General features: G+C 34.4%; 1 long non-coding RNA gene across 1 annotated transcript; it reads right to left on the bottom strand.

Moving 5' to 3' along the window:
• Positions 1-877: 877 nt before the first annotated feature.
• On the bottom strand, positions 878-1,673 carry LOC141369541 (uncharacterized). Its single transcript, XR_012373337.1, has 3 exons — positions 1,293-1,673; positions 1,031-1,112; positions 878-913 (listed from the first exon to the last, which is right to left on the bottom strand). It is a non-coding gene; the product is annotated as an uncharacterized lncRNA (long non-coding RNA).
• Between the last annotated feature and the right edge of the window lie 4,327 nt (positions 1,674-6,000).

Raw genomic sequence — 6,000 nt, 5'->3', positions numbered from 1 at the left:
AAAAAAGTCCATATTATTTTCTTTACGGGATCATCCAATACTCCATCCAATGTTCTTTGTTTTGTTGCAATGATGCTGAACATTTAGTCAGATAAGAGTAAGATAAGAAATGGTCTGCTATTGTCATGTTGATCTGTGATTAACACAGATCTCCATCACCTGGCTGTTGTCATCATCATACAAGGTTGAGCATCAGGCTGAACAAGATTTGGATCTGTTGGAGATGGGAGAAAGGATAAGACATGGAGACAAAACAAGTTAATATTAGCCTGGAGTTTGCTTACATACTGTATGTAATACATGATTTGACAGTTTTAATATGATTCTGCTCAAGATACCCGTTTTGTAAGTAAATACGTGAATGCTTGGTGAACGATTTATTTATAAATTGAATTCACTCAATTCACATAAACCACTGTTATCAAGCTAATGGCAGACCTGCAGAGCTTCACTCATGATCCACCTACAACAGATAGACAAAAATAATTCTGTTATCACAAGTAAATGTGCCACAAGATCACACACATAATCTCCAAAATGTTTAAACAGTAAATAACTATTATTTTAATGCCAGCATTGAAAGGAACATGCATACATCACCTTTAAAAACAGGATGTGTCTTTCATATCAAGCGGTCATACGCACTGCATTCACTCCCAGCATAAGCAAGATTACCTCGCGTATGAAAACTCTGAAATATCAATAAAAAAAACTAAACACATGTTGTACCACATTCTTTTCATAATTAGTTTAATAAACTTAATGTAAAATATACATGTACAGTATATGCTTTATAACACTTTAACAAATCATTATCCTAAGTCATTGTTAAAGCAGAGTCCCTGAAATATATCATTTAAAACAATATGAAGATTACCTGCTTTAAAGGGAATGAAGCTTACAGTATGTTGACCTGTTATAAAATAAATAAAGTACATCAAAAACACACAAAACCTCAATTTTGCAAAATGTTTAAACAGTAAATATTATTATTTTAATGCCAGGATTGAAAGTAACATGCATACATCACCTTTAAAAATAGAATGTGTCTATATCAAGTGGTCATACGCACTGCCTTCATTCCCAGTAAGATTACCTCACATACAAAAACTCTGAAATATCAATAAAAAAAACGAAACACATGATGTACCACATACTTCTGATAATTAGTTTAATAAACTTAATGTACAATATACATGTACAGTATATGCTTTATAACACTTTAACAAATCATTATCCTAAGTCATTGTTAAAGTAGAGTCTCCTATCATTTAAAACAGTATGAAGCTTACCTGCTTTAAAGTGAATGAAGCTTACAGTATAACGTTTACCTGTTATAAAATAAATAAATTACAATAAGAACACACAAAACTTCAATTTTCAAAATGTTTTTAACAGTAAATGATGATTATTTTACTCTCTTACCTGCTTGTGATGTTAATCTGCTGGCGGTTCAGCAGGACTGATGATTCAGGGCTTTTACAGGTGAAAATAATGAAGAGGCAGCTTGAAAATAACTGACTAAATTTAAAATCAAAAAAGGAGGGAAATAAAGAACCCTTTTGCCAAGACAAAGAACCATTTCAGCAAAAAATGGTTCTTCAGTAAGCTATGGTTCTATATAGAACCTTTACCATCGTTTCAGAACCTTTGAAGAACCTTTTTTCTTAAGAGTGTACTATTTTATGTATAACTATTTTATAGGTATTTTATGTCTCAGAGAACTCCCAATAATTCTTGGCATTAATTTTATTCCCTGAAGAAGGTCACAGGTCATGGCATGCAGAGCTGGGAAGTAATGAAGTACTTCTTTTACCCTTACATCTTTACACAAATATCTGTACTGTTTTTTTTTTTTTTTTTGCAAAACATACTTTAATCTGTATTTTTGATTAAAAAAATCAGGTCGGAGATTTGTTCCCATGCGATCTCTCCCTCCCACGCCCCTGGGCATGTCCGCGTGTAAGCAGCACACTGGCACATCATATCACACAGGCAGTAGTCTAGCCCTTCCTTGCTCCTAATTCAGTTGTTCAGCTTGTGTTATAAGTTAGCTAAAGTTTTGCTAACGCAAAAAGCCTATGGCTGTTTCTCAATTCCAAGAACGCAAAGAACGGACTTGCGTCCTCGTGGAGATCGGTCTTGCCAGGCGACCTTGGAAGAACGAACTCGGAAGTTTTGCCGCAATGACTTCTGGGGCGTAAAGCGATTTCAGCAAGTCTGCACTCGATGCATCCTCGATATCAAGAACACATCCGGGTATTTTCATGCGTCCTCTGTCCTTGCGTTCTTGAGAATTGGAATGAACTTCGACCGTTAATGATGACGTAGAGCGAGGACACGAGGACGCAAGATCGCTGAAGAACGCATATTGAGAAACAGTCTATATCAAGACCAGGGGCGCCGCTAGCAATTTTGGGCCCTATGAAAGAATAGGAGGTTGGGCCCCTACCATACCCATTTCGCACAAAACATACAATCCTAGCTATTCAAAATCTTTGTCTTTAATTTAATAATACAAAACTATTTATTTTGCTATTGTTTTGACCATAATTAACAGTATTTCTAGAGACTTACAATGTCTGCAGCTAAGATAATTAATTGTGCAAATGTAAATTTAATTAAAAAATACAGTACTGTAATAAAATGCAACATTCTTAAACAAAGATTAAAGATAAATGTGACCATGCCTGTGAAAACCCAGCTAAGTATTTATTTTTTAGATTCACTGTTTTCTACATAAAATCATCCTACATAATGTAAAGAACATTATGTGAGAATATAAACTTGATCTCTTTAATATTGACTGAGTAATGTCATGTCAGCGATTGAAATTATAGTGAAATTAATGCTTGCAATCAAACTGTGATGCTTTTTATCTCACAATAAGATTTGAGACTTAAGTCTGATTTTCACAGGCAGTCTTAGTGACATGATACTTGAACTGTGATACACATGATATTGTAACATTTAAAAATGGCGAACAACAACAAAACATCTTTTCTATACATTTACATTCTGCCTCAAATAAGACTGGGTCACAATGCTTGACCAAAGCTTGTATTATAATTATTAGCATTATTTATAAGGTGAGTAACAGGTTTCACACACCAGCAGCTTCATTAAAGCAAAAATAACGACAGATCATTAAAACCGTGAACTTGAGACAACAGCTATACTGTAAATGATTCTTCAGACTGTTTTTTAATCAACGGGACTCTAAAATGAAATGAAGGACAACTATAGCAGATTACGACAGATTTCCATTGATTTCTTAAAGCTGTTGCAAGGTGAAAAGCTTTAATATACATAACTGGACTAGTTTAGCCTTTGTTGCATTTCTGTTTCATCACAATCAACTAGATTCTCGACTGCATAAAAATCCTTCTTTGTTACAAAACATTGGAGTGTTTAACCGCTACCATTTCTAGTTTATGTTAATTAGCTTATATGGGTTACGTTAATTAAAACAGCTTATAAGGGCTGACTTCACGTCAGAATCATAACACAAATCGAGAACGTAAATCACCTTGTGTTTTTTTTTAACTGAGGTGAACAGAGCGAAGACTTTACAGTGGAAAGAAAACTGCATTTTATTGCTCCAGCATCACATTGTGTAAACTGCATTTATAGTAAGGAACTGTAGATATCATAGCAAATAGCAGTAAATACACAAACCTTGCTCTCTTGTGAAGTTCACTCCACATTGTGAGACTGTCGATTACAGAAGGCGCTTAAACGCAGAGTAAAGACGGGGCGGAGCTAAGAGGGCTCAGCTTAAGGGGGTTGCGTGTGCGGCACAGTCCTTGGCTGGGGCCCTCAAAAGTTCATGGGCCCTTAGAATCTTCCTAACTTCCCCCCCTTACGGCACCCCTGATCAAGACCATACAGGCTAATGTACTTTACTAGCTCTTTATATTAGGGACACTACTGGTGGATACAGTAAAATTTGTGTCTAATAATGTCATCACAATCACCACATACAAATTAGGTGTAAAACAATTAAAATGCACTAATGTCATTTGCATACATTTCACAAAGCACTGCAGGTGAATAAGATAAATAAAATAAAGTCATATCACAACAACAGATCTTTCCCAGTTAATGACTTTTGACACTTGAAAAGTTGTTTAAATATACAGATTAGCATGTTTAGTTAATTTAGAAGAAATCTTTTACATACAAACAGATAAAGGGTAGTAGGCTTAAAACAAATACCATATATAACTGTGTCTTTTAAAAGTTTTTTTTCCATTAGACTAAAATAAGGATATGGAATATGAACAAAATAATCCAAAATCTCAAAACTTCTTGAAAAAATGTCCTAGTAACTTTATAATTTTGCTAGTTAATGGTGAAGAAGACCATGGTCTCTGCACTCTAAAAATGGCTGGGTTATTTTTGACTCAACTGATCCAATGATGGGTTGTTTTAACTCAACTGCTGGGTTATTATTAGCTGATGGTTGCATAACAACAACCCAATATTGAAAACATTTAACCCAGCATGTGTTCAGTCCAATATTTACCCAGCATGGGTCAAATATAATAGATGTGAACTCATTTTTTTGTAGAAATCTGTTGAATATTAAACAATTTCATGAGTGTATAAGGAAATGAAAATAAATTGGTAGGAAGTCAGATTTGACGTTTTGTTTAAAAATATCTTAAAATAAATTTTGTGCATTTTGTCACAAACCGGAGGTGATGAATAATCACCCCCGTTTTAAATGTAACATGTAAGAGTAGGGAGTTGCTTTGCAAGCTAAAATCATTTTGTATGAATGTATTAAAATTATGTGAGGTCCAGTTACCAGTGTGACACTAAAACAGGTAATGGGGCAATAAGTAGGATTTACCCCCATCTAGTGGTGAAATTGTATTTTGTATTCAAACGAACAGTGCTCTCTATCTTCACGCTTTTCCAAATGCATGTTGCAACTACGGTAGCCGTTATGTAATCACTGATGTCCTTGTCCGTTTCAGCTGGTTCACATGTTCTAAAAGAAAATGCGTTAGTAGGCTAGTGCTTTTTGTCCCTCTCTGCTATTATAGTTTATCAGTATGGCGGAAAGACATGGAAGCCTCCTTGGACTTACCGTTCAATAAAAAGAAGAAATTCTAAGCTTACAAAGAAAAGTCAGATCACTGGCAGAGGTCATTTGACACCAACGAGGACATATTTATGAATAAAGACATTGATTTTGATTAATAAAACACTTAAAATCCTACTTACTGTCCCTTTAATGGCTTCTTTTTAAGTACAACACATGTGAGAGCCCATACGTTTGTACTTTAACAATATATATATGAAGAGTTTCTTTGCAAAACGAGATAAATCCATGTTTTAAGATTTTTGTCAAAACATGTTTATTATTATGTTATCATGTTATTATTTTGTTTTATGGTGCTACTTAGCTGTATTTTTTAAGTTATGAAGGTTTAAATCAAAACAAACCAACTGCAGTTGCATTGAAATTAATTGGAATGCACAACCAAAAATTGAGATTTCTGAACAATTAAAAAAACGGTGGTTATCTCGTTTTGCAACGAAACTCTTCATATATATATATATATATATATATATATATATATATATATTTTAAGCAATATCGCTCAAGTAGGAGTGTGATATAGCTCTATATCATCACGGCTGTGATTAGACCAGAGGCACGAGGCCGTAGGCTTGGGGATTGGGGATTCTATATCACACGACTCCGAGAGCGATATTGCTTTTATACAACAGTTCGACGGCACACGTTTGAAAAACGAAAACTAGAAAACAACAACGGAGTTATTTTAAAAGCCTCTTTGTTTGAGAACTACTTCTTCCGCCACGGATTTGAGAGCGGCCAGAATGACAGGAAACACTTTCGGCTGCTTTGAATCTCATATTAACTCAATGGACGGATTCGCCGTTTTTAAATATTACAATTTCTTGGTCACAAAGTGTAGTTTTAAGATTAGTTCAGTCGAGAATATATATGTATTATATTTAAAT

Source organism: Misgurnus anguillicaudatus, chromosome 14 (genome assembly GCF_027580225.2).
Source record: "Misgurnus anguillicaudatus chromosome 14, ASM2758022v2, whole genome shotgun sequence".
Classification (NCBI taxonomy): domain Eukaryota; kingdom Metazoa; phylum Chordata; class Actinopteri; order Cypriniformes; family Cobitidae; genus Misgurnus; species Misgurnus anguillicaudatus.
The sequence above is the reverse complement of the archived record's forward strand: the minus strand, read 5'-3'. Positions and strand labels throughout refer to the sequence as shown.